Source organism: Psammomys obesus, unplaced genomic scaffold (assembly GCF_907164565.1).
Source record: "Psammomys obesus unplaced genomic scaffold, mPsaObe1.curated_primary_1811, whole genome shotgun sequence".
NCBI classification, from domain to species: Eukaryota; Metazoa; Chordata; class Mammalia; order Rodentia; family Muridae; genus Psammomys; species Psammomys obesus.
In genome coordinates, this window is record NW_026595981.1 from 22,877,930 (window position 1) to 22,890,696 (window position 12,767).

At 47.9% G+C, this 12,767-nt stretch overlaps 1 protein-coding gene across 6 annotated transcripts in view; it reads left to right on the top strand.

Annotated features, from left to right (window-relative positions):
* The first annotated feature begins 418 nt into the window (after positions 1 to 418).
* Wipf2 (WAS/WASL interacting protein family member 2) overlaps positions 419 to 12,767 on the top strand; it is a 34,933-nt gene continuing 22,584 nt past the window's right edge. For 2 of the 6 annotated variants that reach the window (XM_055619869.1, XM_055619870.1), the window contains exons 1-2: positions 435 to 566; positions 12,475 to 12,570. The gene's annotated coding sequence lies outside the window, so the exon portion shown is untranslated. Of the gene's footprint in view, positions 567 to 759; positions 829 to 12,474; positions 12,571 to 12,767 lie in introns of those variants that run through there. The other 4 variants (XM_055619874.1, XM_055619875.1, XM_055619871.1 and 1 more) reach the window with 3 other exon arrangements.

Sequence of the window (12,767 nt, forward strand, 5' to 3'; positions counted from 1 at the left end):
TGTGTGTGTGTGTGTGTGTGTGTGTGTGTGTGTGTGTGTGTGTGTGTGGCGCGCGCCTGTGCCCTGGAATAAACACGGAAAGAACATCTGAGAAAACATCGGTTCGCTCAGTGATTCTCTACCTGCGCGATTTTAAAGGTCCAGACGCTCGGGCTGCATTTGACCAACTGAGTAAGCATCCCGTGGGCCGAGCCCTGGCATCACCAGCCACCGAAAAGCCTCGCGGGCGGTCCCAAACGCGGTCTAAGAGGCAACCCCGCCTTTCAACTGCGGAGCTCGTCTCGCGACCTCCTCAAGATGGTGTCGCTCCGCCCCCACGTGCGGCGGCGGAGGGCAGGCTTGCCAGGGCGCATGCGTGCGGCGTCTCTCGGCTCCCGGCTCCCTCCTCCTTTTCTCCCCCCCGCCTCCATTTTGTTCGCGGACGCTGGGGACGGTGGGAGCGGATCCATTTCCGGGTTGGTGAAAGGGGCGGCGGCGGGGAAAGAGGGCTCGCGGCGGGGCGCACGGGCAGGACCAAAGCGGGACAGAGGTGACGGAGGATTCGCTCTCGGAGCAGCCCCGGCCAGGTGGGGAAGACGCCGAGGCGGCAGAGCCCGCCGCCGAGGTGACCCGCGGACCCGAGTGGGAGGGAGAGCCGGGGCGGGGGGCCGCGCGGGGGGAGGGGACGCCGGGGGAGGGGCCTGGGGGCGGGGCCTGGAGACCCCGGGGAGGGGGGCGTGGGCCCGCGCAGTGCAAGGCGATAGTGCGCGGCGGGTACCGACCGAGCAAATGGGCTGGAGGGAGGCTTTCGGGAGACAGGAAATTAGAGATCCTGAAGGGCTGGGTGAGGTGAGTAAGACAGCGACTCTGGGCGAGGAAGGAGGGGAGCGGCGCGCAGAGGGGGAGATGGGGAAGGGAGGACCTGTTGGGGAAAGGTAATGATTAGCAGGATGCCGCGGCTGGAGGAGTCCGGGGTGACATTTCGGAACCGATCCGGGTGGGAAGGGATGGTTGAGAGGGAAGCCGTCTACGCTGGGGGGGAAACCTGGAGAGTGTTGGGTGAGAGGGGGTCGGAGAGGGGTCCGAGGTGCGCTGGGAAGCACCTGGAGTTGAAGGTCCCTGTTCGGAGCGGCGTGAAATGAGGGAAGGTGGGAATGTGAAGGCGCTGAACGAAGGCTGTGTGTGCGGTTGAGTGGCTGATGAGGGGTGATTGGGAAGGCATATCCTGGAAGGATGATATTGGAACGAGGAGCTGGAGGAAGCTGCTGTGACTGGAATCTAACGTCCTCCCTCCCTCCGCTTGCTTTCTGGGGGTTGAATCCTGGTCCACCTGCGTGCTGGGCAAGGACTGTTACTCTAAGCTACACCCCCATCCCCGAAATTCATTTTTTCCTTCTGTTTTTTTTTTTTTTTGAGACAGTTTCTCTGTGTAGCTTTCACTGCCCTGGAACAGGCTCTGTAGACCAGGCTGGCCTCGAACTCACAGAGATGCGCTTGCCTCTGCCTGTCTGGGATGTGTGCTGGGATGAAAGGTGGGCACCGGCCTGAGTCTATTTGAATAGTACTAGGTTGCTCTCTTCTGGACCCATTCCCCCCCCCCCCCCCGTGCTATTACTTTGCTCTAGAATTCTGTCTTCTGTATGGCTTGCTGCATGTTTTTTGGCTACTCCTTTCTTTTTTGATGAACCAGAAGAGAACTTTAGGGAGTAAAAAGTACTCAAGCTTATGAATAGATTTACGTGTGACTTTGTGACTGATCATTAAACTCTCTCTTCCTCCTTTGTAATAGGTCTGACCTTTCTGTTAACCAATTAAGATTGTGTTAAAGCAATTAGATCTTTGAAGTGGTTGTAAAGAAAAACAAGATTGAGCTATTGGCTATATTTATTTATTTGCTTTTTCGAGACATGGTGTCTAAGTGTAGCCCTGGCTGGCCTGGAACTCCATAGACCAGGCCAGCCTTGAACTCAGAGATCTACTGCCTCTGCCTCTGGAGTGATGGGATAAAAGGCATGTGCACCACAGCCTGGCTATCTTGATTTTTTTTTTTTTTTTTTTGGTTTTTCACAACAGGGCCTGTGCAACAGAGCACTGGCTATTCTGGTCCTGTAGATCAGGCTAGCCTTGAACTCACAAATATCTGCCTGCCTCTGCCTCGCCTGGCTATCTTTACTATTTTTAATAGTCAAACTTTTTATGTTATTGTGTTACTAAGAGGAAGATATGGGCATTAGAGTCGGAAATGAACAAGCTCAGCTCTTAGTGACTTGGAGAGGACACTGTTTTATTTTCTAACTCCCCGAGTATTGGAGAGAGTTGAGCCACATGCTTTGGTTCAGTCCCTGTGGCCTTGCCATCCATGGTAGGTACCATGCTCTAGACAGGATTAGATGCTTTCTTGTCAATCCTTTGAAGCTCTCTTCTGGCTTTTTCTTTGGTATAACGCTCAACATTGGGCATATAAGTGAACTTGTTTAGTTAGCCTAGAAGTGTTTCTGAAAGTCTCGGCATTTCTGAGCTCTGACGTGGGTTTGCCTAAGACTGGGCAGTTTTAAATCTCTCTCTGTTTCTCTCTCAATAACAGAAATGGTGTTTACACTAGTTGGGGCTGATTAGTTATGTGGACACAGAGGTGAGATGGGGAGGGGAAGGAATAGAATAGCTTTTAAGTTTTGCTATGGGGCCTGGAAAGATGGCTCAGTGGTTAAGAGCACTGTCTGCTCTTCCAGAGGTCCTGAGTTTCAATTCCCAGCAACAACGGTGGCTCATAACCATCTATAATGGGATCTGATGCCCTGTAAGTTTTGCTGTAGACTTTAAGAAAAGGAGTCCTGTTCTGCTGAAGAGAATACCATCATGTGTTCTTGCTTGACTGCAGCCTCCTGATCTGCTCCCTGGCATACTTGAGTTATGTTTTTCTCTTGACCTCAAGTAATTCTGAAGTACCTGGGCTGTTAGCTTAGGCTTTTCTAGCAAACCCTAGTCTTCGTACCAACTCAGGAAGAGCTGCAGGCAGCGAAGTAAATGCATTTATTTGGAAGTAAACACTTGTGTAATATTGTGCTACTGGGTTTGTTTGTTTGGTTGGTTGGTTAGTTTTTTGAGACAAGGTTTTTCTGTGTATGCCTGGCCATCCTGCAACTCCCTCTGTAGAGCTCAGAGATGTGACTGCTCCCGAATGCTGAGATTAAAGGCATGTGCCACCACACCCGGCTTCTTGTCTTATTTTTAAGAGGGTTTTTCTATAACTTATAGAGACTCAGAACTGTTGTAAAGGCCTCTTTCTTTATCCCAATGATTTTTCAGTTTTTTCCGTCCTGTCACATTTTCCCATTGCTCTGCTTCAACTACTCCGAAGTGGAAAGCGGCACATAACTCCCTCCCCTGCTCCCTTTCCTCTGGTGGGCATCTTTCCGTGTCACAGTGTGATACCATCGAAATGAAAGATTTCCTGACTGCTTTAAATGGGAAGGGTGACAGAAGTTGAGCTGGATTTCTTGAGGCAGAGAATGGACTCTGTCACAGCAAAGAATAGTTACGGAGACACAAACTGGGACCTTGAAGCTGTGACTAACGTTTTGGCAACATGCATCCCTTTGCCAAATAACTTCTTTTCTTTAAGAGTGTGATTGTTGATCTCTTTCTCAAAGTAAGCTCTTGTTAACTGTTCTCCATACAGCTCCCAAGCAGAAGCTGGCGGAGTTCCGATTGATTGACTGACTGCCTCTTGAGGGATATGCCCCGGATTAGAGCCGATGGGGCGTTCCATGTCAAAATGAAGTCCACTGGTAGATTGTAAGGGCTGCTCTGCAAGGAAATTGAGGCAGAACTCTTCACTGAATGCTTTGCCAGTCCTTTTCTTCTATTTGTTATTCATCTGCTGATTCAGTGTAGAACCGTTGCTTTTTGCCCAACTTTGAGGAAGACAGTGTTTTGAGCTTACTCCTGTTCTCATGCCCAAATCCTTGAGCCTGAAGAGCCTGACAGGCTAAAGTTAGGGACAGCACCCCCAGTCCCCACCCTTGGGGTGGACTGACTCTGGAGCTTCTTGTGTGCTAGGCAGATGCTCTACCACTGAATGGCGTGTCTACACCTCCAGCCCCAGTAAGTGTTTACTGGCATTATGTATGACAGGATACTGGAAAATGTTAAGTAGAAGCCGGGCCTGGCAGTTCATGCTTATAGTCCCAGAACCTGGGAGGCCGAGAGGATGGCTGTAGATAAAAGGCCAGTTCGGGCTATAGAGTAAGGCCTTGTCTTAAAACCCAAAGGGGTTGGACTCTAAAGAACTTAAAGATGTTAGAGAAAAATACTGCTGATAGGCGTGTTAATGCCTAAGTGAGTCTTAACTAAGTTAAGAGTTCTGGCTTAGCATGCAGAGAGATTCTGCGGAGCCGTCTAGGTTATCAGAGAGTGGAGCCAGGCATGGGCCTACGTGGCTTTTAGACTGTCTGCGTGCATTCTACTCAGTAAATAACCTTTCTGTTTTTCAGGGGATAGTTAGTTGAAGATAACATTGTGCTTGGGGTGGATTATGAAGATGTTTTTTTGCCTATATGGCAATAGCCCTAATAGCATGGGAGGTAACCCCAAAATAAATCCTCTTTGAATTGAATCCAGAATTTTCTTCTCATTGTTAGAGTATTTTAAAAATTACTCTTTATTATTGTTGTGTATCTGCATGGTTATGTGTGTATGTGAGAGAGAGAAGCTTGTGCTGTGGCGTGTATGTCAGTCAGAGGACCGCTGTGTGGAATTGGTTCTCCTCTTCCACCTTTGTGTTCTGGGGGTGGGTGACGTTACCAGGCTGACCTGGCAAGTGCCATTAGCCGCAGAGCCCTATCCCCGGCCCTGGGATATTCTACTTTTAATACTCAGATTTGAAAACCGGGCAGGGGGGCTGGTGCTAGAGCTTAGTGGAAGAGCGCTTGTCACACAGAGCCAGGGGTAGGATGGGTACCCAGCACTCTCCTCTCCGGGGGGGGGGGGGACGCCAGCAGGTTTAGGGATGAAGGTTTCCACTCTGTCCAGAGCTTTGAGTTCTGACTGTGGCAGCAATAGGAGTTATATTTATGTCCCACATGTTTCTTTGCTGGAAAGTGGCAAACCGGTGTGTATCTAAGACAGACAGACAGACGGAGAGAAAGAAAGAAAGAAGGGTAAACCAGGTGTGGTGGCGCACACCTTTCATCTCAGCACTCTGTAGGCAGGCTGATCTCTGAGTTTGAGTCCAGCCTGGTCTACAGAGTGCGTCCAGAACAGCGAAGGCTACACAGAGAAACTGTGTCTCAAAAAATTAAAACAAACAGACAAAAAGTGTGTGCCACTGTTGCCAGGCTTCATCTTTTGTTTTTCCGGTATGTTTTGGTCTTTATTCCCCATCAGTAATAAATTTGTCCTATCCTGATACAGACTCAAACTTTCTAGTCTTTTACAAACTATGTTCCAAAAAAAAATTACCACAATGAATTTACCTTTTGAAGTTGTTTTTGTTTGTTTGTTTTTTGCTCTGTCTTCATTTTCTACCAGCTGAACTATAACCCAATCCTTACCTCATTAAAAAGAAATCATGCATGTGTACATGATTGCTCGCACATGCCTGTGGAGGACAGAAGAGGGTGTCAAATTCCATGGAGCTGGGGTTAGGAAGGCTGTTGTGAGCCCGCAGGTGGGGCACTGGGGGATCCTGAAGGTTAAACTTGGGTCACGAGGAAGGACTGCAGGCGCTCTTAACCGTGGAGTCCTGGCTTTGTGCTTTTGGTCTTGTGGCTGAGGCTGGCCTTTAAGTGTGTGCTACTGTGCTCTGCATTTTGTTTAGTTTTGTTTAGATTAGTTTAGCTTTTTTTTTTTTAATGTTTTCTTTGAAGTTACTCTAAAGTTCATGGGAAATAAGGATGTTTTCCCCTGAGGTGTGCCAAGCACCATGCTGGATGCTGGAGGTATGGCCGAGAGCAAATCAGCTTGAGTTTCTGCCTTTGTGGCAACTACTATCTGGTGGAAAAGGCCTCCAGTAAAGAAATGATTAACTGTTGCTGTCCTTTCTTGTGCAGGCAGCTTAATGGGAAGCCCAGGCTGACTAAGGAGAGGGCAAGTCAGGTGAGAGCTTAGAGGAACTGAGTTTTTAAGGTGAAACCTCAAGATGAGGGGAGGTTTTAAGGGTGACTTAGGGGAAGGTCCTAAGGTCCTTTTGGTTTATGTTTTGTTTATTATTGTTTTGATTTTTTTTTGAGACAGGGTTTCTCTGTGTAGCCTTGGCTATCCTGGACTCCATTTTTAGACCAGGCTGGCCTTGAACTCAGAGATCCGCTTGCCTCTGCCTCCCTGAGTGCTGGGATTATAGGCGTGCATCACCATGCTTGGCTGGTCCTAAGGAAGGAATGTGTTTTGAGGAAGGAAGACCCTCATAGTTAGCACTATGAGGTGAGAGGCAGAGAAGTCAGGCAAGAAAATGTGGGTTTCCTGAAAAATCAGGTAGGTACTTCAGTTAGCTAACTAGTTAGTTTTTGTGATACTGAAGACCAAACTCAGGGCCTCTAGCAGGCCAGACAAGTCTCTGCCTCTGAGCTATATCCACCAGCTTCAACTTCAGAGAATTCTGAGCTCAGCACCAGGAAGCTTCCGGTAACTCTGTCCATGGGGCTGCTTCACTGCAGTGGGTGCTGAAGCTGTCTGCTTGTGTTTGGATCATGTTCCCACCAGAATTTCACTTAAGAAAAAAAGCCTGTCCCTTTGGTCTCAACTTCTTCCCAGTCTTGTAAATTAAACCTGGATTGTTGGCTGGACTAGATTTTATGATTACTGGGGAGCAGTCCTTAGATTATGGAGTTTTCTATTGAAGAGACAAAAGATCTGTAGTTATAGGGACTCTTGACAGCTTTTTAGAGTCTTCCTGGGGCCAAGGAGAGAATACAGATGTCCTTATAGGAATTGGTAACTAAAGTGAGTAGTGTTCTGTTGCCCATCGTCTGGGTCATATTTCTTCATAGGACAGTTAAGTCTTGGGCATACAAGTGAATGAGTGCCCTGAGGGGAGAGGGCTGTCACGAGCAGAACGTATGAAGGCCTTTTTTATCTGGGGCCATTATAACAGTGGAAAAGCATTTGTATCTGCTGACTTTTGTTCAGAAATCACAGCATTCAAAGCCCAGATGGTCCTGTGTGATGGAGTACCTCCTTACATAATTGGATCAGCCTGCTTTGCTTTCATAACTCTTGATTTAGCCCTATTGCTGATGATCAAGGAATGACAACGTGTGAGCTTTTCTAGCATTTCAGCGAGAAGTGTCTGCATTTCTGGTGGCTCAAGGGCATTAGAATGTGAGAGAAGAGACTTCAGCAAGGAGAGTCACACGCTGTTAGATCATCTGTGGTGAGCTGGGACGTAATACATTCTGTTTGAAATGAGGCATGACACCTCTTCCCTCTGTGAAGTCTGATCAGCGTTTCGTAGAGCATCTGCAGAGTTTCCATCAGGCCCTTTCTTAGTGGGGTCTGTCAGCAGCTTTCCTCTTTCTCTGTATGTGCTTTTCTGCTCTGTCTAGGGTGGGCATGTGAAGGACAGCTTACAAGCGATAGGGCTAGCTTACAGTGAGAATAGGCTGTTTTGTCATCAGTGACTAGCTTTCTGCCTTTCTTGTTTGTGACACATTTCTTTGTTTGTTGTTTTGAGATAGAGTCTCACTATGCAGCCTTGGCTGGCCGGCAACCCTGGGTCTGGTCAGTGTAATGCTACTGTTAAAAAACCAATTGGCGGCTGGACTCACCTTTAATCCCACTTGGAGGAGGCAGAGGCAGGCCAGCTCTGTGAATCCAAGGCCAACCTGGTCTACATAGTGAGTTCCAGGCCAGTGAGGACTACATAATAAAGAGACCCTGTCTCAGTAGAAAAAGAAAACGAGACCCTAAAAGTCGTGAAGTAAGTGATAGGTCTCAGTCACGCAACCCTCCTACATCAGCCTTCAGAGCTCTGGGATGCCAGGCATGGTCCACTGTGCTCATCTTAGCCTCTCCTTGTGTTTACCTTTGCACTTAGGTTGTTTTTTTAATTTATTTAAAGACATGAATCCTGTTGCCCATGCTGGCTCCAAAAACCTAGGCTCAAACCATTTCCTGCTTCAGCCTCCTGAATAGCTGGGACTATGGTGGTGTCACCACACCCGGTTTGGTCATGATTTGCTCTAGTGTCCTGGACGTTGCTCACATATTTGGCCTCTAGAATAAGTGCTGAGGCCACTGATCAGCGTGTGGTTACACCCAGAGTGTGCTGAGATCCAGGTCACTGTGGGCAGCCTGCGTCTATTAGAGGTTCAAGCAAGACATAGCTGAGTGTCCTTTTAATTCTTTCCTGTTGGTGAACGCGCACAGGTCAACAGGTGAACAGGGGAGCAGGGGAGCAGGGGAGCATGCGCAGGTAGATGGCCGGTGCGTGTGTGCAGGTCAGAAGGTATTTTTATGGTGGTGTTTCTTTTATCTTTATTTGGATTCCAGGTATCAGACTTAGGGTGTTAGGCTTGAGGATCAAGCACCTTACCTGAGGAGCCATTTTTCTGGCTGTTAAATTTTTTGGGGGTGGGATGGAGGGATAGAGTTTACTCTTAATTATTTGCTTGGGTAACAGGTCCAACACTGACTTGAACCCTTGGCCATTCCTTTTTTTTTTTTTTTTTTTTTTTTTTCTTTTGAGGGTTTTGAGACAGGGTTTCCTTGTGTAGCCTTGGTTGTCCTGTACCCACTTTGTAGCTGGCCTTGAACTCAAATCTGCCTGCCTCAGCCTCCCAGAGTGCTGGGATTATAGGTGTGCGCCACCGTGCCCAGCTTTGGCCATTATTCTTTCTTTCCTTTTTTTTTTTTTTTAAGATTTATTTCTTTTATTATGTATACAGTGTTCTGCATGCATGTACACCTGCACGTACACCTGCAGGCCAGAAGAGGGCACTAGATCTCATTATAGATGGTTGTGAGCCACCATGTGGGTGCTGGGAGTTGAACTCAGAACCTTTAGAAGAACAGACAGTGCTCTTAACCTCTGAGCCATCTCTCCGGCCCTCTCGCCATTTTTCTTAAGTGGTGGTTTTGTTTATTCCCTCCGTCCCTCTCTCCCTCCCTCCCTTCCTTCCTTCCTTCCTTTTTAAAAAGTTGTGAGGCATGTGGTTGCTGGGAATTGAACTCAGGACCACTGGGAGAGCAGCCAGTGCTTTGACCTCTGAGTCATCTCTCCACCCCATCCCTTTATTTTTAAAACAGGGTTACACATACTTAAAAATGAAATTAATCTTAAAACAACAACAACAACAACTAAAAATGAGAGATGGCTCAGCGGTTTAGAGCACTGTCTGTTCTTCCAGAGGTCCTGATTTCAATTCCCAGCAACCACAGGGTGGCTCACAACCATCTATACAGGGATCTGATGCCCTCTTCTGGCATGTAGATGTGCATGCAATTAGAGCACTCATACATAAAAATGAATACATGCATATTTTAAAAAAGAAAAAAAAAACAACTATAAAAGCTTCGAACGGGGATGGGGAGTCATCTCAGGGGTAAAGGTGCTCACTGCGAATCCTGATGATCTGAGTTCAACCCCTAGGACCTGCAGAAGAGAGACCTAACTCTTCCGAGTTGTCCTCTGTCCTTCACAAGTGTACCAAGGCATACAATACCCCTCACCCCACGCCCCAAATAAATGTAAGAAAATAATTAGGGCCTAATGATATGTTTCATATAGTAGAGGCACCTGCCTGGTGACTTGAGTTTAATTCCTGGAACTCATGTAAAGATGAACTAAGAGAACCATCTCCACATCATTGTATTCTGATCCCCTTCATGCACGCTGTGGAACACACTCATAAATAAGTCAGTAAAGTATGGGGGAGCGGGGAAGACAGTGTCACTGTGTAGACCAGGCTGGCCTCATCTTGCTTTGTAACTGAGGAAGACCTTCACCTTCCGGTCCACCTCCTCTACTTCCCGGGTGTTAGGGTTACAGGCCCTGACTACCGTGCCCCATCTTCCAGCTGTTAGGATTACAGGCATCTGTGCCTAGGGTTTTTGTTTTGTTTTGTTTTTTGTTTGTTTGTTTGTTTTAAGACAGGATTGCAGTTTGTAGCCCAGACTGGCCTTGAATTGGAGGCACTCCTGCTTCATCCTCTTGAGAGCTGGGTTACATGAGCCACCACACCCAGCTTGTCTTTTTATTGAAACAGTAAGGAAGAATACAAAGTTTAAAGAGTCACCTAGAGCTGGGTGTGTTGACAACACCCTTAGTCCCAGCACTGGGGAGGCAGGGGCAGGTGTGTCTCTAAGTTCTAGATCAGCCTGGTCTACAGAGCAAGTTCCAGGACAGCCAGGCTACATGTTGTGGCTATCGAATTGGCTCAGTGGCTACGAGCCCTTGCTATGCGGTCATGTAATGAGTCTGGCATCTTGAACATGCCTGTAACCCCAGTCCTGAGGTGAGGGAGATAGGAGGATCACTGGAGCTCACTGGCTTCCAGCCCAGCGGAGAAAAATGCAAGCCCCAGCATCAGTGCTAGCCCTAGCCCTGAGACTCTCAAAACGAGTGGGTGGCGGGTGACAGAGGAGCGTACCTGACGACCTCTGACCTTAGTTGCACACAGACAGCACTTGCCCATCTGAATCAGCACAGATATATAGAATCCCTAAAACAGCTGCCTTGTTTCTTCTTGCTTATTCTCAATTACTGTCTTAAGTTTTCAAAATGTTTTGTTTGTTTATTTTTATGTGTATGGGTTCTTTTTACTTGCATGTAGATCTAGGCACTGTATGCATGGAGTGTCCATGAGTCCAGAAGAGAGGGCCTCAGATCCCCTGGGACTAGAGTTGCAAATGGTTGTGAGCCACCATGTGGGTGCTGGGTATCAAATCTGGGTCTTGAGCCATCTCTCCAGCCTTTTTTTATGTTTATTTATGGGTGTTTTGCCTTTATGTATGTATGTCTGTGTACCACATGTATGCATGATGCCTTTGGAGGTCAGAGTATCAGATGCCCTGGAACTTAAGTTATGGATGGTTGTGAATCACTTTGTGGGTGCTTGGAGTTGAACTCATGTCCTCCACAAGAACAAGCAGGTACTCTTAACCGTTGACCCATCGCTTCAGCTCCTTCAGCCCTTTTCGTGTTTATAATATATGTTACACATATGAATGTTATATATTACATATATGAGTATTATCTGTGAATATATATTTAAATGTGCTCATTGCCAGGCGCGTGTTTATTGCTGGCGCATGCCTTTAATCCCAGCACTCGCGCTCGAGGAAGGAGCAGGTGTACTTCTGTGAGTTGGAGGCCAGCCTGGTTCCTATGAGTTCCAGGTGAGCCAAAGCTACATCACGAGGCCTTAACTAAAAACAACAAGAAAATAATACTGTGTGTGCAGGATGTGTTTGTGGGGTCAGCGTACAGGTGGCAGTCAGGTGACAACTTCGTGCTGTCAGTTCTCTGTTCCCCGTAACCGGGGTTTTTAATTTGTGGGTTCTTCTTGTCCCCACTCTCCTCCTCCAGTTTCACCCCCTAACACTACATTGGCAAGAAACAAGGAGAGAGGGGAGAGAGGAATTAGGAAAATTCTTGACTCTAATTTCTTTTCGTTTCTTTGAACGTGGTACTGACAAACTGCAAACAGCCTCCCTAAATGATCACCAGCCACCCGCTCCCGTGCGGCCTTTAGCCTTTATGGACCTTCTGAAGAGTTCCAGGACCCTAGCCGTCACACAGGTGCAGAAACTGTCTGCAGCTGGCAGGCCATGCTAGAGCAAGAGGCAAATCATAGTCAGCTGCTGTGGACAGTTCGTTTTAATCCCTACACCTGAGATCAAAACGAAAACACATTTTTAGAATATTTCTGTGGTTAAAAAGAAAAAAAACCCACCAAAATTCCAGAATTGTCACTACAGTTCCCTTCTGTGTGGGTTCTGGGGATTGGAATTATCTCACCAGGTTTTATTACATTGATTTAGTAACTGTGTGTGTGTGTGTGTGCACGGGTGTGTACAGGTGCGTGCACGGGTAGGGAAGTTGTGCTCTGGTGCACTGGTGAAGGCGAGAGGACAGTGGGGAGTCAGCTCTCCCACGTAGGTGTTAGGAACCGGACTCAGGTTGTTAGACATGCAGCGAGGGCCTTCACCCACTGAACCGTCTCACCTGCCCCTCTCAGTTTTTTAAGATTTGTTTGTATGTTTGTCCATCCCCGTCCGGTTGGCACAGGTGTGCACACACTGGTGAATGTGCGTGTGTGCACGCACGTGCCCTCATTCAGAAGCAGGTACTGGATCCCTGGGGCTGGAGTTCCAGGCAGTTGTGAGCCTTCCAACACAGATGGTGGAAACTGAACTTGGGTTGGCCCTTTAACTGCGAAGACGTTATGTCCAGCCCCTCGCCTACTTTCAGTCAGCATGTTTCTGAATTATATATTGTCTTTATATTCCCACAGAGCATGCTTATCCCGCCGTTTTCTTTTTCTTTTTCGGACACAGGAGTTCACTGGGTATCGGTGGTTGTCCTGGAGCTCACTCTGTATACAGATCAGGCTGACTTGGAAGTCACGGAACTCAGGAGACCTGCCTCTGCCTGTGAGTGGTGCTGAGATGAAGCCCTGTGCCACCACACCTGACATTACACTCTCTAGCCCCCCCCCCCCCGACCGGGTTTCTCAGTCTAGCCTGGGCTGTCCTAGGACTCACTCTGTAGACCAGGTTGGCCTCAAACTCACAGAGATTCGCCTGCCTCTGCCTCTGCCTCTGCCTCTGCCTCTGCCTCTGCCTCTGCC